Source organism: Prionailurus bengalensis, chromosome C2 (genome assembly GCF_016509475.1).
Source record: "Prionailurus bengalensis isolate Pbe53 chromosome C2, Fcat_Pben_1.1_paternal_pri, whole genome shotgun sequence".
NCBI classification, from domain to species: Eukaryota; Metazoa; Chordata; class Mammalia; order Carnivora; family Felidae; genus Prionailurus; species Prionailurus bengalensis.
In genome coordinates, this window is record NC_057350.1 from 141,168,122 (window position 1) to 141,190,520 (window position 22,399).

Genomic DNA, 22,399 nt, shown 5'->3' on the forward strand with positions numbered 1-22,399 from the left:
ATTTAAAAGCTCTTTCTTAAGAATAAAAAAGCCCTGGGGCACCTGGGTGGCTCCGTTGGTTGATCAGTTGATCTTGATCGGTTGATAAGTTGAGCCTGGGACTTTGGCTGCAGTCGTGACCTCCTGGCTCATTAGTTGGAGCCCTACATCGGGCTCACTGCTGTCAGTCTTTCAGCTCAGAGCCAGCTTCAGACCCTCTGTCCCCTTCTCTCTGCCCCTCCCCGACTTGTGCTCTCCTAAAAATAAATACATTTTGAAAAAGAATAAAAAAGCCCTAAAATTCAAATGATGCATACAGATTACTTTTCAATTCATCTTACAATATGTGAGTTGTAAGCGCTCCTAAAATGTGATGATTCCTGGTTAAATTTGGGATCTGATTATCTTTACCTACAGCTAGAAAGTTTCTGTATAAAGAACTGTTGGAATAATGAGAGAAATGAACCCACATTGATTAATCATCGTGCTCTGTAAAAGCAACAGACTCTCTTTATAAGAGGGATCACTGCAAGGAATTCTGGAAAGGATGCAGGTGTTGTGTGAAATAAGGACAAGGGTGGTCTTGAGAAAGAATGTTCTCCGTCAGTAGCAACTGCCTGTCCGTTCACCTGACATGGGATCATTTTCAAAGCTCAAGACATACTTATTTTTATTACAGACTTGAAAATGCTGTTTGAGAAACATACAAAAAGAGTGTATATAATGTATATTGTGCAGCTTAAGATTAATAATAAAATGAACGTAAAGCCTTCTTTTCAAAGAAAGTAGCAGTGCGCGTAGAAAGGCTGAGTATCGCCAGGGTATGAAGTATTTGACATTCTATTGTGGAAATGCCAACACACAAATTACCCTTGTTCGTTTTTTATTGCCGTAGTTCTATATTTCCCCATATAATGCTGTGCAAACATTTTATCAGAAACGGTGGAGGAGAGAAAACCCATTGTTAACCACCGCCAATAAAGTAATTTGGCTGCTGATATTACAGCCTGTGCAGTTGGATGGTTATGTTGTTTTCTACACTCGACAAGGGGCAAGAATAACATATCGAGGGTGGTTATAAAGAAGCAAAGTGGAAGTTAAAGAGGCAATGTGCCATAATATTTTCACCTCCCTGGCTTCTTCCATTTGAAGCCCATTATGAAAATATTACAGCGGCACAGCCCACGGCTGATCGGCGACTCGAACGCGGTCCGCGAAGCTCCGGGATCCCGCGGCGCTGGAGTGGGCCGGTCACACAGGGAGGCCGCAGACAGGGTTTGGCCCAAGTGCAAATCAGATCCTGAAGCCTCGCTGCTTGCAACCTGACGCAGTGTGGGGGAATAAGAGAGCGGGACTAGCTGGCCGTGAAGCCCCACTCTCTGCCCCACGGGGCTCTGTGAACGTGGGAGCATCCTCACCCCTCCTCGGGCCTCGGTGTTTTCACTTGCGGCAAGAGGGGAATAACGAGAGGAGCCTACCTTTGTTGTGAGGATAAAATGAGTTAGACTACGTAAAGCCCCTGAGAGTATCTGGGCCCCAGAGATGCCAGGTCGCTGGATGAATATTGTTGCAGGATCTTAGCTCCTTACCGCGGCCTGAGGGACATACCCGCCTGGCCTGAGTGGGCCTCCTGACTTTATTTCCTGCTCTGCTCCCCTGCTCACTGCACTCCTCCTCCTCTTCCTCAGATGCGTGTGCCCACTTTGTCCCTGTTCCCTCAATCTGCAACATACCTCCCTGGCTCCTGGGGCCTGGGTTCAGAGTGGCCCCCTCCACCCTGCTGTCCGCAGAAGCCTCCTCCCAGCCCCCAGCCCCCACCTAATTGGTATCACATCAGCCTGGTTATTTCCTTCACTCCATTTATCACTATTTGAACTTGAGGTGTTTATTTGTGTACTTGTGAATGGTCCGTCCCCCTGCGTGGGTGACCAATGTGTCCCAATCTGATCAGGCCCTTCCCGATTTTAGCTCTGAAAGCCCCACACCCTGGGAAGCCCTGTGAGGGCAGGGACTCTCCCCTGCACCTCCGTCTCTAGGCCCTACACTGTGCCTGGCACGTGGCAGGCCCTCGGTACCTATTTGTGGCGTAAGCAAACGAGTCACCCAGTACCCGGGTGCAGAGGAAGCAGAGTGGCAGAGCCCCACTACAGAGCTACGGTCACCTCGCTGGAGAAAAGAGAGGCCTGGGAATCCTGCTTTCATCATTTACAACACATCCCGACAGAGCCAAGTCGGCCCGCCAATGCTTTCCTCCTCAGACAGGCGACCGCTCCCTGACATCCTCATCCATGTTTATGTTCCTGTCTCCATAGTTACCGAGACGCCTCAAAGGCCAGCAGCTGTTTTGCATCCCAAGATCAACACACACAAGTGTCTGGAGACCCTGGGTGATCAAGGCCAGGTGGAAGTTTTGGAAGCTGACACGGCTGCACATGTCACTTCCTCACGGACTGAATCCCTGGAGGCGGCTTGTCACAGAATGAGACTTAGCTTGTCGGGGCTCTGAGCTCTCCCTCAGCCTGTAAGCTGCAGATTCAGAAAGAACTTCCAGAATCATTCTAAAGAGCAAGAGAGATCGGAAGGAATAGTCCTGAAGGGAAGAAAACGGAGGCTACCGGGTATTTAGCGGGGGGATTGCAAAACTAGATTTCTCTTTCCCTATCATGATAAAGAAGTCCCAGCATTTGGCTTTCTGGCTAAGAGAAATACACATACAGGGATGCAAAGGAAGCCTGGAATTCATCCTCTAGCTAAGGAAACCGTGCGAGGATGATCCTGTTGGGATGATCTGGGGAACACATTCTTAGGCTAGGAGTATTTCTCTTGAGTAACTGTGAAAACTGTACTCCATTTCCTCCATTTATTAAGTGGGAATGGTCATTTCCACCTTGACTTCCTCAAGAAGATGTTACATTATTATGTGATAATCAGCCTGATCCTATGGGTTGAATGAAGTAAACTGCTCCCTCTCAGGGGATGTGTTAAGTGGCTGGGGTCATTCCAGTTGAGCGAATAAATCGATTTCACTTGACAGGTTGGTTTGCCGCTGCTCCAAAAGTTTTTGCAATGGGGAGAATTTACATTATCAACAGAGACAGGTGGAGCTCACGATGAAACTACTTGAGATCTTCTAAAGAAACAGCCTAAGGAATCATGACCGTAACTTAACATCGGTATACGCAAGATTCATCCTTGAAGCTATTGGGGTAAACTGTTTTAGAATCTAGCTTTCCAAGTAAGAAAGGAAGGGATGGGCTTCGGGCTATGCCCTGGGAGTCAGAGACCCCACCACGATCTGGGGTCCAGCTGGGGACACAGACCAAGATCTGAGTGTTCCTCTGAGGGAGAGCTTCTGAGGTTCTGACTCCTGTTACAAACCCTCCCTCCACAGTTTTGTTCCTCCTGGTGCCTAGACTTTCCTGACCTCCCAGAGGTCATTACTGAAGCCCTTTATGGCCCAGCTCCAATGCTGCCTCCTCCATGAGACACCCCCCTCTCCCAGCCTTTCCTGCCAAGGAACATCTCTCCACATCCCCTGTTCCAGTCGCGGCTACTACTATGCAGGTCCTTAATGGTCTCTTCCCACATTGCAACAATTTGTAGATCTCCTTTCCTTGCAAACGGCAGACTCACTGAAGCTAGACCCTGTGCATTATTAATTATTGTATTCCTCTGGAGCCTAGCATGGTGTGATGAGCACCATAGGGGCTTGATACTTGTTAACTGAATTGAGTCCAAGCGGGAGGGAGTCTATGAAATCTACAAGCAACATGTGAGTTTGGGGAGAGACTATGAAATCTACAAGCAACATGTGCGTGGGAGCCTGGGTCTGCAGAAAGCTGAGAAGCCCTACTGTCAGCGTTCAGGGGCAGCATTATCAGTGGTTACGTCAACCTTGGTCCTCAGATGAGTGAACTGTGGTTTATGTCAAGGCTGTTCTGCACTGATGACCGCATTATGCACGTTTGGTTTTCATGATGTCATTTATCAGGGGATGCAAAATTTTAGCTGGCCAGCGTCCCTTTCAGAAATCTGTCTTTGACCAAGGCCACGCGTGGGTGAGCCTGGTGCCTGTGTCCCGACCAGTGCTCTGGAGCAAGGCCTGCTGTTTCAGTGTCAGGGGAAAGGGAACCAGGAATGAAAGTAAAGAGCCATAAGGATTTGCTTAATGATGAGAAATCAAATGGAGAAAAAGTCTCACATCTCCATGGAAAAACTGACACACTTCTCCAGCCAGCTGTGAGTGGAGGAGTGATGGGGAAATTTGTAATAATTTGCAAGTTTGCCCAGAGGATGAAGTTGTTTCATTTTTCCTGCAACAGTCTGTGCTGCTGGCTGACAACTTGGAACTCCTTCCTGGATTGAGTTGGTGATTATTCACAAAGATGGCCAATTAGGCCGTGCAAAGCCCAAAACGGTGACTGGCCCCAATCTGCTAAAGAGAGATGGAGGTGGAGGGTGGACAGAGTCCCCCAGGCGGCTTTTCTGCACTCTGGCCTCTTTACTGTTCGATTTCTTCTTTCTGATTCATCCAGCCCTGCTGGCTTCACTGGTTGCTCCCTACTTGCCTGACCTCTTCACAAACAGTCCTTGGACAGTCCCTTCCGGGGCCTGGGCTGCAGCCCTTCTCTCCCTGCCCCCTGCAGCGCCTTTCCCTCGCAGGCACCTTGGAGACAGATGGTGCAGTAACCCAGGAAACGCGTCCTGGATCCAGCAAAAGAGTTGCAGGTTTCAGGTTGGGAGGGATGCTTGCTGTCGTATCATAGACCGCTGGAACCAGCCCTCCCCATGAACCCCCAGTTTGAGAGTGGTTGAATAGCAAGGCTGAAAGACACTTTCCCCAACCACTGGCAAGCCCACCCTTTCCTAGTGTTTCAGGCAGCTTTTTGTCTGACTCCGTCCCTTTAGGAAAGGCTACGCAAGAGACTTAAAATCTGCCATGAACATGTTGCCTAATGGAGATGGGAGGAGGTGACTTCTTATTTTCAACTCTCTCTTTTTTTTTTTTCAATGTTTGTTTTTGAGAGAGACCATGCGGGCCAGGGAGGGGCAGAGAGACAGGGAGACAGAGGATCCCAAGCAGGCTCCACACTGGCAAACTCATGAACCACGCGATCGTGACCTGAAACCCAAGTCAGATGCTCAACCGACTGAGGCACCCAGGCATTTTTTCGAGCTCAGGCGCATTTTTACACACAAGTGTTTTCTACGTGATGTGACTCTTGCAAATGTGCCAGAACAGGGTTGGCAGATAAACTATAGGAAGCCTAGCTAAATATGTCATTTAAATAAACAATGAACAATTTTTTTAATGTAAGTATTTCCTAAATATTGCATGGGACATACCTATACTAAAAAATTATTTGATGTCCATCTGAAATTTAAATTTATCGAGGGGGGATGACACGGACGCAGAGTAAATGAATGAATAACCTTTATTTGCTAAATCTGGCGACCCTAGCCAGGCAGACCATGAGCCTTTTCCTTACTCCCAGCTGTCAGTCATCCATTTACTTATCTGGATGGCAGGCCTTTTTCGCGCATGGTATACAGTTCGTTAATGCTGCGAGAACTGCATAACCAACACCTCAAAATTCAGTGGCTTAAAATAACAATCATTTATTCATCTGGATTCTGTGGGTCGGCTGGAGGACAGCTGACCTAGGCTGGGGCGTCTCTGCCCCATGTGTCTCCCATCCTGTTCTTGAGAACTGTGGGCTGGTTTAGGCTTGTCCCCATTGTTGTGATGGCAGAGGTGCATGAGATCAAGACCCAAGTCGTAGGTACTTTCACGCCTTTGGCCACATCACGCATGCGAATGGTCCATTAGCCAAAGCAGCCATGGTCAAATGCCGTAAGAGGACGTGGAAGTGTAAAGAGTGTGGACACAAGGAGAGGTGAGGAATTGGATCAAGCAATCTCTCACACTGAGAAAAGGCACAGTCGAAGGCCAGGTTGGCCTAGGGCCTGACCTCACTTTGCCACCTACTAACTATGAGACCTTGGAAAAGTCTCCGAACTGTTGTTTCCTTTTTAAGACAGGCCTGTGGCGCAGGTTGGGGTGATGTGATTGATCACTAAGTGGTGGCTATCACTGTGGTCAAGAACGGCCATGGTTTCCAGTTTCCAGACGCTGACCCCTCAACTCCTGATTCTGCTCCAGAGTTTCCTTAAGGGGCTACCCTGAGGAACTGTGGCACACGGATCCATGGTGCAGTGAGCCAGGCCCTGTGCCACGTCCTCTGCCCCTCAGCCCCGGAGCCCCCTCTCTGTTAGGGCACGTACTGCAGACAGGCTCATCCCTTACCTCCAGCTCTACCCTGCTGATTTTCTCACTGTTCAATCTGCATCTGAAATCAGCGTTCTTTCCTTCTCTAGAGAGGGAACTGATTACGAGGACTGACGCCTTCTTTTCTAAGAGCTCTGGCTCTGGGTTCAACTCTAGACTTTTCCGTTTACCAGCTGTGCCTTGGAGACATTATTTAACACTTCCATAAAACAGAGTAATAGAACCTACCTCCTGGGATGGTCATTTGGAGGACTCAGTGAGTTAATACATACACAGTCCTATTTAGAAGAGGGCCTGTCACATTGTACAGACTTAGTAAATATTGGGGTGGGGGCAAGGGAATAGTGTCATTTTGTTGTTATAATATATCCTAGTCTTCTTTCATGGTTGTGATATCTTACTTTTTCCCTCTGAAGACTTAATTCTTTTTTTTTTTTTTTTTTAAATTTCCTTCTGTTTCCTATTGTTTTTTTCTGAGTTCTTTTGTTTTGGTCTCTTATTCTTTCTTTTTAAAAATATTTATTTTTGAAAAAGAGAGAGAGAAAGAGAGAAAGTGGGGGAGGGGAAGAGAGAGAGGGAAACACAGAATCCAAAGCAGGCTTCAGGCTCTGAGCTGTCAGCACAGGGCCTGACGCGGGGCTTGAACCCACAAACCTTGAGATCATGATCTGAGCCGAAGCCGGACGCTTGACTGACTGAGCCACCCAGGTGCCCCTTTTTGGTCTCTCTTTCAAGTGAAAAGTTTTCCTGGTGATCATCATCTCTATGTTCATATTAAAAAGTGAGACATTTAAAGAGATGAAGGAGATTTAGTGGCCGGCCTTCAAGATGACACCCTGTGGTTCTCACTGCCTGGTATTTGCAACTCCTATGTAGTCCCCTCCTGTATGGAGTAGAGGAACCCGAATCACCAGGATGATACTGCAGAAATGGTGGAGTGTAACTTCCAAGGCGAGGTCATAAAAGACATTATAGCTTCCACCTGCCGTCTGGGACCACTTGCTCTGGGTAAAGCCAGCAGCCATGTTGTGAGGTTACACAAACAGCTCAGTGGAGAAGTCCATGTGGTGAAAGACTGCAGCTCCTTGCCCACAAACACTAACTTGCCAGGCATGGGAGTGCGCCATCCCTATAGGAGGTGGGTCCTCCAACACCAGTCAAGTCTTTAGGTGGCCACGGTTCCCACCAGCATCTTGACTGCAACCTCATGAGAGACCCTGAGCCAGAGCCACCCAGCTAAGCCATTCCAGAATTCTTGACTTACAGAAACGGTGAGGTAATAAGTGTTTATTTTTGCCTTAGGCCCCCAAATCATGAGGTATTTCATTATGTAGCAACAGATAACTAATACAGGAAGGGTATTTGGCTGACTGGGTTAGGGAAGGGAATCTGGGTCTAACTGCTCCTCAGTTCAACTTTCAGTCAATTCCTGGGGTTAGCCCCACCCTTTACTCAGTGCGTAGAGGTCCTCCAAATCCTGTGTTCAGCCAAGCAAATATGCCTCCTGATTTATAAGAAATAGGTTTCAATTTCTTTGTTCTGTGAAGGCAGTTATCATCTTTCCATCTGCTTTCACTTTTCTAAGGTTTTATTGATATTGCTCATCTGCTGCCAACTCCTCTTTTGTTCCCTTTTTCTTGTGGCTTTATATTGTTGTTTTTAATTTACTGTCATTTAATAGGATGTGGAGAAAGGGCAGAGTAAATGTGTTTGTTCAATCTGCCACATGTAGTCAGAAGTCAGACGTGATCTTTCATTACTTGGAAAACCTCCTTGCCTGCCTCTCGTAGCTGGAGACCACAGCTATGGCCACTCCACTTTTAAAAGGTTGGTTGTATGGGCAAATCGAGCTGAGAAAGTGTTTGAAGGACGGAGCAGATCCCAGGAACTTCTGCAGATCCTTGGAGCTATGATAGTCCTAGATGATGGCTTGGGGAGGGGAGAGGGGAGGAGGGGGTCTCTGCCAGCCCTTTGAGGAGGAGTCATGTAAGACAACTGAAAGGAAAAGCCTGGGCAGATGCTAAGAACAAAGACCATGTAATCAGAAACGGGTTGAAGTGTGCTGTAGAGTATGTGGAATGAGGGTGTGCATGTGATAAAACTCCCATCGATTCCGTCCTCTGAATACCTTCCTCAGGATGTTAAATACAAATGAGACCGCACCATCCTCTCCTTCTACAGAAGATAAGGAAGAAAAATGAACTACATACGACATTTTAAGAGTACAGTATTGAAAAGGAGTGATGAGAGGAAGCACCCTTGCCTTGTTCTTTTTTAACGTTTATTTTATTTTTGAGAGAGAGGGAGAGAGAGAGAGAGAGAGAGAGAGAGAGAGCATGCGCGCGCAACTGGGGGAGGGACAGAGAGAGAGGGAGACACAGAGTCTGAAGTGGGCTCCAGGCTCCAAGCTGTCAGCACGGAGCCCGACGCAGGCTTGAAGTCAGAAGAACCGGGAGATCATGACCTGAGCTGAAGTCAGATGTTTAACGGACCGAGCCACCCAGGCTGCCTTGTTCTTGATCTTAGCAGGAAAGCTTCTAATGTCTCACCATTAAGTGTGATATTTGTGATATGTTTTTTGTAGATGTTCTTTATCAAGTTAAATTCCCTCTCTATTCCTAGTTTACTGAGAGTTTTTATCGTGCATGGGTCTTGGACTTTGTCAAATGTTTTTTCTGCATCTATTGATATGATCGTGTGATCTTTCTTCTTTAGCCTGTTGATGTGATGGATTACATTAATTGATTTTCTAATGTTGAACCGGCCTTGCATATGTGGAATAAATCCCACATGGTTGTGGTGTGTAATTCTTTTTATACATTCTTGGATATGATTTGCTTTAATTTAATTATTTCTGCTCTAATTCTTACTATTTCTTTTCCTCTGCTCACTCTGGATTTGATTTTTTTGGCTCTTCTTTTTCCAGTTTCCTGAAATGGAAGCTTAGGTGACTGATTTTAGATCGTTTTTTCTTTTTAATATATCCATCAACTGCTATAAATTTCCCTGTAAGCACTGCTTTTGCTGGATTTTTGAGAAATTTTGAGAAGTTGTATTTTCCTTTAACTCACAATATTTTGAAATTTCTCCTAACATTTTTTCTTTGACCTGTGTATTATTTGGAAGTATGTTGTTTAATCTCCAAGTATTTGGGGATTTTTCTTGCTCTCTTTCTGTTATTGATTTCTATTTAATTTCTTTGTGGTCTGAAAACATACATTGTATGCTTTCCATGCTTTGAAATTTCTTGAGGTGTATTTTATAGCCCAGAATGTGGTCTGTCTTGTATATTCCATGTGAGCTTAAGTAGAATTTGTGTTCTGATGTTTTCGATGAAATCATCTATAGATGTCAATTATATCAGGTTAATTGATGGTGCTATTGAGTTTAGATGTTTTAAATTTTTATAAAGAGAATATATTCGTGGATGGCATGTAATGTTTCCGTAAAATAACAATGCAGCAAAACAAAAACAATGCATGCAGTTTTTTTCAAAGCAATAATACGCCAGGGCGGAAGGTGTTTGTGGGAGCAACTTTGTCGTCATTGCTGAGGGCTCATCTACTCATTCTGCCAGCCCTGCCAAGTCAGATGAGGGTGTGGCAACCATGGCAACCGAGGGTCTGGACCCGCTGCACTGACCACAGTCAGTGGCACAGTCAGTGCCAAGGGATGGGCTTGGGCTGGGGAGAAGATGATGTATCTCTGAACCCCTCCCAAACGCAAGCACAAACTGCTGGTGATAAATGACTGAAGTCCAGCCAAGCCTGTTCAACTGTGATTATAATAAAAGGCATGAAGTTTATGTTCAGGCTCTAGGCTTGTTTATTTGATTAAGCAATTGGAGACTTATGTCATATTTGCCTTCTGTCTTGGGCTGGGCGTGAAGCATGCCAGTTCATAGAAGCAGAGGCACCGACCAGAGAAAAGGAAGGCATCGCAGATGAAATTACAGTTCCAGCCTTTTCTTAGGCAACTGTCACTGAACATGTTACACTTCTTTGTTACACCACTCCTTCTTTCGTAATGGACATGAACCATAGGGAATCTCAAGTTCAAAAAGAAACCCCAGCAACCAGAAAACGTCTAGTAAGCGAATTTGGAGACGTGAATGTAAATAACTAATGTTGCTGCAAGTGATTCTGCCAAAAGTTCTCTCCTTTGTCCCTTTCTTTGTGGCAACTCTCATTCTTCAAATGGAAGAAGTCCTCTTATAAGGAAAGGCTCAGTGCCCTATGAAATCACGGAGCGGGGTGCTGGAGAAGTAAGCGGTGCTGTTTTCCAGTTGTTAATATGTTCATCGGATTTTATCAAGGTATTCAAAATTAGTTTCTGGATATCAACCACAGAGAAACTTGATTTTATAAATATAGCAACTGTGACAGGTTAGCTTTAAAACAAACATATGGGGGGGCGCCTGGGTGGCGCAGTCGGTTAAGCGTCGGACTTCAGCCAGGTCGCGATCTCGCGGTCCGTGAGTTCGGGCCCCGCGTCGGGCTCTGGGCTGATGGCTCAGAGCCTGGAGCCTGTTTCCGATTCTGTGTCTCCCTCTCTCTCTGCCCCTCCCCCGTTCATGCTCTGTCTCTCTCTGTCCTAAAAATAAATAAACGTTGAAAAAAAAATTAAAACAAAAAAAACAAAAAAAAAAACAAAAAAAAACAAACATATGGGACAGGAGGCAAGGATATAGGCACACTTCGCTAAAAAATCATGATAAAAGTTCCATTGTCTTAGTCACAGGTAGTTAGAAGTACTGTGATTTCACAGTATTTCTGGATAATTAATTTTTTGTGTGTTTGTGGGTTTTTTCAAAAGTTTATTAGAATATAAGATTAGAAAGTAAGAATAGTAGGAAAGCTCTCTTTACAGAAAGGGGGCATGCGAAAGTGAATGCCCCCGATAATTAATTTTTTTAAGTTAGAATGACCTAAAATACTCTAAAACCTTTTTAGCCCAATATCAACCTGACTGTGTGAGAAAGAGCAAGTGATTGTGTACATGTGTGCATATATGCACGTGTGTATATGTGTATCTTTTTGGAAATATGTTAGTTTACTATGAAGATAACGATATCATTGGTAAGGACAAAGCTATAAAGAGAAAGTTTAATTTATATAACTGTTCGTGGAACAAACGGTTGAGCATCCAACTCTTGATTTTGGCTGAGGTCATGATCCCAGGGTCATGGGATTGAGCCCAGCGTCAGGCTTTATGCCCACTGTGGAGATTCTGTCTCTCTCTCTCTCTCTTTCTCTCTCTGCCCCTCTCCCCAACCTGTGCTCTGTTTCTCTCTAAAAAACAAAAAAAAAAAAAAAAAAATAAAATTATGTACTTTTTTGTAATAAACTCATGGTTCATGGGAAGCGAAAAAAGTTTCATAAATCAGTCTGCCCACCTGTTATGTACAAGTTACAGTATTTGGAGGAACAATGGATTTTATTATAGTTGTATGACACTTCTCAGTGAAAAAATTTCTCTAATCACTTATAAATGTTAGAGCTTTCAACTTCTAAATTCAAAAGCAATTTCTTTATAGATTCTGTAAAAAAAAAAAAAAGTCAGTGGTTTTAAGAGAAGAGTTCAAACTTCTATGTAATTATTCTGGAGAAGACCAACTTTTTTTTTTTTTAATGGTAGGATATGAGGAATAGTTGTTTTGTGAACCTGCATATAATTTATAGCCTTTCCAAACACATGTTTGCCTGGATCTTAGAAGTAACAGATTAACTTGTTTTTTTTAATGCTTATTTGTTTATTTTTGAGAGCAAGAGTGGGAGCAGGGAAGATGCAGAGAGGGAGGAGAGAGAGAATCCGAAGCAGGCTCCACACTGTCAGGGCAGAGCCCAATGCAGGCCTCCAACCCACAGACCATGAGGTCATGACCTAAGCCAAAGTCAGACGCTCAACCCACCGAGCCACCCAGGTGGCCCAGTAACAGGTTAGCTTTTATTGTTCTTCTCATGACCGTGTCCAAGTGCTTACACGTGGCTGCCCAAAGCCAGAGGATGCACTGGGTACATTCCTCAGAGTCCCTGCCTGTATCTAGGTCTACACAGAAGAGTTACAAGACTCCAAATTGTACTCCAACCAGTGCCATGATGCTTCTTTTGGGTAACACACTGTGTTTTCTGGTATCCTTTTATAAGTCCAAATACACCTGTGGGAACGTGTAATCAGATTGCTGGCCTCCTAGCCTGCTTTCCTCGATGACTTCTGGGATGAGGGTGGATAAGTGAAGGTTGCTTCGTGGATAATTGTCAGTGAAAGAAGGAGAAGAGGGAACCTGTAGATTATGTATCAGTCGGGATTAGATTTAGCTGTGTGAAACAGAAAAATCAAAGAATGGCTTAAACGTGATAGAAGCCTATTTCTTCCTTCTACAAAGAAAGTGCAAAGGCAAGCGTCCAAGGATGATGGGATCTAAACTCTGTATTACTGGGGCTCCATCCTGTTTTATAGCTTCTGTCCTCCAAGTGACCTCAGGGTCCAAGATCAGCTGCTGGGGCTGCCAGCCAGGAGAAGAGAAGTAAAGGCAAGAAGGGGCTCCGCCCTGCTGAGTCAGCTCCCTTCACACTGCCTTGCTGGGCGTCCCGCACAATTTATCTTACTGGTCAGAAGCAAGTCACATAGACACATCTAAAGGCATAGGAGGCTAGGAAATCAGTGTTTTTCTCTTGGTCACAATGTGCCCAGCTAAAAATAGGGGCAAGTAAAGAGGAAGCAAGGAGTAAAGCACAGAAGGGATCCTGGGGGTGGCAACTAGCCATTTCTGCATTTGGCAAGATGTGAAGGTCACGACTGGCCTTGGAACGACGTCTGGGCGGACGTTGTTGTAGGCTCTTAAGAGAATGCCTATTTTGTCTACACTTGCCTGCTTCATCTAGGCTTTTCCTGGATGGGGGACAAGCCTAAGGGCTGGAGTAGCCTAGTCCTGGCAAGTGTGTGTGCCCAGAGGCTTCAGGCCTAAAATCAACACAAATGCAAAGAGATTCGCTGACTACACTCCAAGTGGCCACACTGATGCAGGAGTAACGCCGGGGATGGGGGGCAGATGGTGTGCTGCCCTTCCCCGAGTGGCTTGTCAGATGTGAAGGCAGCTCAGGACACTGCTTCTGAAAGTGCTTCCCCCGTGTGTAGCAGACCAACGTGCGGTCTTACTTGATGACCACAGGAGTTCAACAATACCCAACACAGGCCATTCCTTGTTGGAAACGACTAGTCCTCTGATCACACACTTGAAAGTCACCCTGTCAACTTGCCATAAAAGTGCTCTACATGTTTATTCTGGTTCAGGGATGGGAGCTCATCCTGCCCACGCAGCCAACCCACTGAGGCAAGCTGCCTTCTGAGCCTCCTGACTTCATGCCCTCTTTCCCCCACCTCTGGGATGCCATCAATTCCGATATCTCCCCTTCTTGTTTACTTTAGGCAGACTTGGTTTGCACGCTTGCAAACAAGGCCAGTACTGATGCTGTGGGTGTTATCTCCATCGTACAGATAAGGAAACCAAGGCCCGGGTTCAGTGACTCTCCTGGGGTTATGGCAGAATGAGGATTAGAACCCAGTCTCAGGGCACTTGGGTGGCTCAGTCGGTTAAGCGGCCGACTTTGGCTCAGGTCATGATCTCACAGTCCGTGAGTTTGAGCCCCACGTCGGGCTCTGGGCTGATGGCTCAGAGCCTGGAGCCTGCTTCAGATTCTGTCTCCCTCTCTCTCTGCCCCTCCCCTGCTCATGCTCTGTCTCTCCCTGTCTCAAAAATAAATAAAAACATTTAAAAAAATTAAAAAAAAAAACCCTCAGTCTCAATCCATGCAAAGGGAGAGACAACGCCAAGCCTGATTTTGGTAACACCAGCATCACTCTTACCCTGTGACTTTGTCTCCCTCCTTGCAGCCAGGGGGCTACATGGCCGCGCTGTCATGAGGAGAAATGCACGGGTCCCTTCCACAGCCCTCCGCTTCCCTTGACAGCATCAACAGGCAGCTTGAGATTGTTGCATCTCAAACCTCTGGCATCTCCAACCTGCCAAATCCTATGTCTACCTCACTCACTTAACCGTTCCTTCAGATCAGAAATGAAAACCCATCCCAGAACGCATTACAGTCTTGCGTGCTTTTCTGTGGCTTAGTTGAGCATTGCTTTTAAACCCTGGTTCTGATCTTTGTTTCGTGTTTACAGAAGTGGGTTCCTTTTATTCCTTTACCCCCCCTCGTGGGAATAATCCCTTGGGAATTTAAGCTTTTAAAGAGCAGTTCCTTGGATTACATGAAGGCAGCCCTCCTCCTCCTGCAAAGAGGGGTTCTGAGGCTGGCCCGGGGCTGCATGGGGACACACATCTTGAGGCAGCATCGCAGCATGGGGAGGGGCCAGCCCAGGCAACTGGAAGGAAAGGAGTTCTGGCTCTCTGCTCAGATCTGGCCTCTCCCTTCCTCCGGCTTCCCCTCCATTCCATGCCAGTCAGCACCAAGAGCAATCTCGAAAAAGAGGAGGGAGGGACAGAGTGGGTGGAAGAAAATGACGTGGAAGTGTCACCCGCAGCCAGAGAGGGGAAGGACTGTGCCATAGTCAGCACACCCGGGGCAGGGCCTCTGTTTCTCAGGATTCCCGGGACATTGAAACGTGAAGACGGCTGAGAGGACTCACCGCCTCCGGCTCCCTCTGCTGTCGCTCAGCTGTTAGGAGGAGGACTGTCAGTGGACAGCCTCGGCTGTCAGCCCCTTCAGGGGTCACCTAGACCAGGGTCACTCCTCCAGAGGTGGTCCACATCCGGTGACCGAGGGCGGCGGATGGTCTAAGGGCCTGGTTGTGTCGGCTCAAATCAGGATAATGCTGAAAGGCGTGGGGTCACCAAGGCTGCTGTTGGGTTGCATCTCAGCTGCCACTTCTCGATGCCCTTTGCTCCCTTCCACAGTCGGTGGTCCCCGGGGTGATCCCTGATAAACATCCCGCTCACAAACTCTCTCTGAGTCCACGTGGTTCCCAGGGAGCCCAGCCTAGGACGCAGAGACTGTTGACATGCAAGTTAATGTCCCCGACACATGAAAATACTTTGCACCTAGCGCTGACATCGCCAGCATATATGCTAAAACTGGAACAGTACAGACAGTACTGTTGGACAGTACTGGACAGTAAGGACAGTACTGGACAGTAAGGCCCTAGAGAACTAAACCCCTGGCAGGGCCTGAGAGGTCATCTTCTCCTGCAACACTGAACGGATATGCTATGACCTTATTTCCAACTTTTCGTAGTTTCTCTTAAGACATTAACAGTCGAGCTTAGACTGGGCAGACTATGGAGAATGGTGGGGACTGGAAAACTGCCCGTTGCATGTCTGTGTAATCAGGAAAGCACATCTATTTAAAGTCCCAATCACGGGGCGCCTGGGTGCATACATCAGTCATTTGAGCATCTGACTTCGGCTCAAGTCACCATCTCACGGTTTGTGAGTTCAAGCCCTGCATTGGGCTTTCTGCTGACAGCACAGAGCCTGCTTCGGATCCTCTATCACACCCCCCCCGCAAAATAAATAAACATTTGAAAAAGTGAAGTTCCAATTAATCACTGTCCTGTGGCAAGAACTATTCCTCTTTAAGGAGACGCCAGGCATGTGGGTTTTTATGCAAAATCACAGATCAACAAATATTTATAGAGCACCTACTGCATACCAGGGACTGACCGGGAAACAGGTCAGTATAAGTGAGTAAGACACTGCCCTTGCTCTCACAGGCTCCTCGTCTGACGGGGACACGGCACAAAGTGCTTTATAAAGTGCATCGTTGGAGGCGAGCATTGGGTATCCCAGGAGTCGGGGCACACCTGGCTCCAAGTGGGCAGGTAAGGGAGAAGAAGATGGCCACTCAGCTGAACCTTAGGTAGGAGTTGACCAGGTGAGGGGAGATGGAAGGGACATCTTGGGCAGAGGCATCAGCAGGATGAGAAGCAAGAAAACGTGCACCTGGGCACAGTGTGGCATGTGAGGGAAACAGAGCAGTCAGAATCATTAGAGCTTAAAATCTGAGGCCAGAGGTGTCAGGAAGTAAAAGGATAGAGGAAACAAGGGTCAGATCATAGAAGGTATTACAGTCTGTGAAGTGAAGGGCATTTTGACATTGACTTATCAAGACCATGGGATGGACGGACGAGTGGATGAATACCATCATTTAGCAAATAGTCTCCAGTAGTTGGCGCTGAAGACACTGGGGATATAGGTAACTAAAATAATGGGGTCTGTCTGCTCATGGGCTTTACATTCTACCTGGGTAAAGCAAATGGTAATAAGGGAATACATACATAAATAAGATAGAATTCTAGATAGAATTTTGGCCTGGAAAAGAGGAAACAGAATATGGGGGTGAATGACTGGAAGCTGGGTAAGGGGGTAATTAGGTGGCTTCTCTAAGAATCCCTTGGTAACATTTTTTGTAGTCAAAGTTTTTAAAGAATCTAAATAGGGAAACAAATGGCATTTGAGAACCGAAGAGAGAAAAATCTCTTGTAATCATACTACCTTAACATCACCTCTTTTTTTGGTTAGAGTGAATTTCATTCAATCTGGACCCACATACAGATGTATTTAATATGATTGATCATGATCAAATGTATACACAATTTTGCAGTCAGCTCTTTTTACTTAACTTGGTAAACAATTTCCGTGATCACTATAGTCCTGACCATTACAATTTTCAACTTCTGCATTATTGTCTGTCCAGTGGGCCTCACGTGCAGTATTTGTCCTTTACACATTTAGGTTGTGTTATAAATTTTCATGTTTATGAGCATAAACATCTTTACGCATACTATATTGTTCCTCTTTTTTCCAATAACTTCCCTAGGGCAAATTTCCTAAAGTGAGAGATTCCTATGTCAGAGGAATCTTAGTCTTCGCCTTAGAGCTTATGATAAAAGTGGCCAAACTGTTGTCCAAAAGGAGTAAGAAGGGAGATAGTGATGGGGAAATGTGCGTGCATGCACGTGACAACATGAGCCGTCATGCTCTGTGAGGGTAGCAGCCTGCTTGGCTTGTGACTGGTACACAGTAAGAGCTCAATAATGGGATGAATGACTGACTTCCAAGCTCAGGTTTTGCAGCTCAGGGTTTGCGGCTGAATCTGTCGTGCTCCGAAGGTTAGGAATGTCCTTGTCAGGAATGGATATCTCGCATCGCCCTGCTTTCCGTAGCTTTGGCTTTTGATTAACAAAACGAAAACTGGATAGATGTTTATGGAGATTGAGCTACAAAGGCAGACTGAGGACAAGTGCCAGCTTCCCCTTCCAAATTTCTAGAATAGACTTAAAAGATACATATGCCTTATGTGAGATACCCATTTGCGTGTGCACGCGCGTGTGTGTTTGCATGTCCCATTCAGGCCCTCCCTGTCCCTGGACCCAGCTGTGGTGAACTACAAGATTCACAGAGAGCCCCGCACAGCCTCCATGGGAAGATAGGCACAGTCTTCCGCTGTGTTCTTGTAAACAGCTTCTGAGACAAAGATTTGCGGGAAGCTGATTTACAAGGAAATATTCCCAGGAAGAATGGAGGGGAGAGTGGGGAAGTGGGACCAGGAGGGGCGAGTGGGGAAGTGGCACCAGGAGCGGAGAAGGCCATCCACGGGTGTCGTAGCAAACAAGAGGCCCTCAAGGGATAACTTTGGCTTAATGCAGGGAGCTCTGGAGACAGCACAGGTCAGAACTCAGAGTCGTCCCCATCAAGGAGCGAGGGGCCTGGAGGATTTATCTCTCCTGTACCCATCCGTACAGAAACTGTCCCCAGGGACATTAACTCCCAGGCGTTTCTGGCTCTTGGAATGCACTGGCAAAGTGTGGTCCAGCAGGCTGCAGCCTGGCCAGCAACAGAGATGCAGGTGCCGGCTGTTGGGGGTGAAAGCACACAGGAGGCCGTGTAGACAAAAATGGTCAAGAGACCCGAGAGCAGGTGGATGGAGCCCTGCCAGGTCCTGCTTCAAGCTCACAACAGTAATCACCATGAAAAACAACCCCATGAAAGCAGACATCAAATTTAACAACTAAAAGAGCAAACAGAAGGTGAAGTTAATCAAAAAAGACAGAAGAGGGCTCTAGAATAAGTTTAATCAGTATCTTCATGGACACAGAAGCAGACAGTGCATCTGCTATATTAAATGGAGGTCCTGAAAATTAACTTTTTGATCACTGACATTTAAAAAAAGTAGACGGGGTGCTTGGGTGGCTCAGTAGGCTAAGCATCTGATTCTTGATTGCAGTTCAGGTCATGATCTCACGATGCGTGGGATCGAGTCCCGCACGGGGTCGTGCGCTAACAGCACAGAGCCTGCTTGGGATTCTCTCTCTCTCTCTGCCCCTCTTCTGCTTGTGTGCACACATGTGCACTCTGTCTCTCTCAAAATAAATAAACGTTAAAAAAAAAAGTGGATGTAGAAAATAGCAGAATGGGAACAGAAGAGGGACAAGTCAGTGGGCTGGAAGATTAAACTAAGGATTTCCCTGAAAAGAGATGAAAAGTATGAAAAACAGTTAGGAACATGGGAGAGAATTCCATAATTATCCACATCTAGCTAATAACATTTTCAGAATAAGAGGACAAAGAGGAGGGATGGGTGAAAATGCTGAAATGATAATAGAAGAAAATTGCCAAAGTTAATAAAATACATGAGTCCTCAGAACAAAAGTACCCAACAAGACCCAAGCAGGAAAAATGAAAAATGCCACAGGTATAGTGCTGACATCATCGTAAAATTTCAGAACACCAAGGATGAAGAGAAAGTCCTAAATCTTCCTGAGAGAAAAGCAGATTATACACAGGATTAAAAAGAAGAAGAATATCACACTGACCTCATACTTTGCATCAGCAGTAGGTGACAGTCTGGCGGGGGGGGGGGGGGGGGGGGGGGGGGCAGGGAAGCTAGAGCTTTAAAATCCTGATGATGGAAAAAGGTTGTGAACGTAGACTCAAGTGAAAATATCATTCACGTGGGGAACACATCTAGGTAGTTCAGATAAGCAAGAAGATGAAAATGTACCATTCACAAACCCGGTTTGAAAGGATCGCTAGAGAATGTAGTCGACAAAGCAACAGAAATTAATTTTTTTCATTTTTTAATAAGAAATTTATTGTCAAATTGGTTTCCAGACAACACCCAGTGCTCATCCCAACAGGTAACAGAAATTAATTTAAGAGCAGCAGAGAAGCAATAATAAACTAATGAGAAAATAAACTGGTAAAAATGTACTGTTAAGAACATTTTATTGAACATTTATTGTGCAAACACTTATAATGTGGGCCACACCATGCGACTTTGCTTGTGATCATCTTCAAAGGAAGTGTCAGGCAACCAACATTTCCAAACTAATAGTCTCTGTAACATCGTAATGAACTTCACTGAAAATCGGTAAATGCACGGAGACAGGGCCACCACAGCCATGACCTGAAGACTCAGTTTATATGGGGGTGTGAAACGAAGGTCTGGACAGAGCCTCTTACCTGGGTATTTGTCAACTAGACCAACGGTCTTTGTCCACTGAAAGGGCATCCTGGATGGGGCGCCGGTGGCTCAGTCGGTTGAGCGACCGACTTCGGCTCAGGTCATGATCTCGCGTGATCTCGCGTGATCTCGTGTGAGTTCCAGCCCCGGGTCGGGCTCTGTGCGGACAGCTAGGAGCCTGGAGCCTGCTTGGGATTCCGTGTCTCCTTCTCTCTCTGCCCCTCTGCCACTCATGCTCTGTCTCTCTCTGCCTCAAAAATAAACAAACATAAAAAAAATTTAAAAAATAAAATTTTGAAAGGGCATCCTGGATAATACACACTCCCCGCTGGTTTGTATTCTCTCTTCTCAAACCACAGGTTCTCAAAATGAATTTGTATAATTTACCCTTCTGTTCTTTCTATTAGAGCGCTTAAATTATTCCACTGAAACCTGCCAAAAGCTTTCAAACCTGTAGCGTTGACTGGGGGGTGAAATTGAGTAACAAACGAGCTCAAGTCATCCCGGGAGCTCTTGTGCAAAAAGAAAGGACGGAGCTGCCCTTAAATGGTTTTGCTTCAGACCCCCTCATTTATAACACCTCTTAGAAGCTGAGAACTATTTGCTTTTCTTTGATCGACTTGATCCTTTTGGAGTTCTCTCCCTCTTGCAGAGCAGGCTGTGACATGAGGGTGGCTGCCTTTGTTTCATGAGTCCTGTCCACTGGTCCAGACGCTGCATTTTGTTTCCATATCAGGAACTTCAGTGATCTCGCTCTCCTAGGGGATTAGAGATTGTTAATTACTTTCTGTGAAAGAGGGAGCTGGCAGCACTTCAGCTTGGCAGGTTTGCTAAAAATAGAGGCTATAGGTTATTTTTAAAAACCCTCATCGAGAGATCATGACCATGAGTCACATTTATCTCCAGAGTTTGCCGCTGAAGGAAAACCACATGGCTCTGTAGACATTTAAAACCCTCCCTAAAACACTGCCACCTCGGCAGAGCAAACACTCACACCGACCCACCCAGGAGGAAATGGAGAGGAACTTGTCCACGTGGAATTTTAAGACCCGGTTTAGTCTAAAATAGATATTCCATGCCCCAAGGATGAACACAATTTTCTCAGCACTAACTCTTAACTAATGTGTGCCATGCTGCTTGTTAGCTTTTTTTCTTTTCCTTTCCAAGGAATGTTCATAATCTAATGAAGAAATATTCGCTGCGGAGGAGTTCCATGGCATGGGAGGTATCAGTCTTCTCTGAGACATCAATTTCACTTGCTTACAGAACATTAAAAAGAAATTTTAAGTGATAAATGCATTAATCTACAGCTACTTATGATTAGGCTGTTCGGGCTAAGACGGAATACATTATCTGTAAGACATCTTTCATACTCCCAAGGCACTTTAAAATAATGAAAACATATAAAATAATATCTAAGTAATTAAAGTAATGGCAAATAAAAACTTAGCGTTATATGGAATTGCCTATTGGAGTAATATATCTCTTTTTATCAGCCCTTTGTGATATTGCTATTAATTTTTAAGTAACAAAATATTGCTTTTGAACCAAAAATGGGATATTAACTAACACACACACTATTAATTGCTTTGCAAATGCAAAGTGCTGAATTCTCATTTGTAAAAACGAACCTTTGAGGTTATCTAATAAAATCCATACACAGTGCCCACTTCTGAACCATGAAGGGGCAGAGGAGACTCTGCATATGGAAAGCATAGAAATTGCTTCCTGAGACCCTGTATCTCTTCTGCCACTGATCCGTGCACATCCCAAAGCCTTGTATTATCCCCCCTTCCCATCTCACACTGTCATTCTGTCTCTTAGCCTAGTGCCTTCCCTGATGACTCAGGCATTATTTTCCCAACCCCTTTCAGCTAATGGGTTTTCTGAGCCACAAGTAGGACACTTCTTAAAACAATGTCAATTCTTGGGGTGCCTGGCTGGCTCAGTCAGTGGAGCGTGCAACTCTTGATCTCGGGGTTGTAGGTTCGAGCCTCATATTGTGTATAGAGAGAACTTTAAAAAAAATAACAAAATTCTTAAAAAAAAAAAAACAAACAAAAAACGATGTCAGTTCTTATAGATGATATTCTGTCCCTAGACCTGCCTGTTCTCTTGGCAACCTCCTGCCATCGTGATGTCTCTAGTGCCACATGTCCCGTGGAATTGGACTGATGACCCGTTTTGTCTTTATTGACCACAGTGTGATTGATTCAGTCAACACGTTCTGAGTTACCCCATCCCAGCGGACTCATTTCTCTGGGGACCACACTCCGTGCCCCACCGTACCTACCACTCATCCCAGGGACAGGGGCAGGAGCTTGGGCTGCATGACTTAAGGAGACACTTACCCTTGGATTCAGGTAAGTGCGGGCTCAGCATGTAACAACCCCAAGAGTGAGTGCCTCCTTCAGTTGCGCCCTGCCTCACTGCTCACCAGAGCCCTGACTTATGCACAGTCCAGCTTTTCCAGCCCCCAAGGTCCAAGTAGGATTCACTGGAAATAGCAAGCAGCAGCAGAGAGGGGAGGAAGTGGAAGATCACTTAACACTGGATACAAGTCCCCCTTTTCCTCAACTTCCCATGCTTCCCAGCTCTCTGCAAGCAACAGTGTGTCCCTGGAACCAAGAGAATGGGCTTCTCAGCTTGTAAA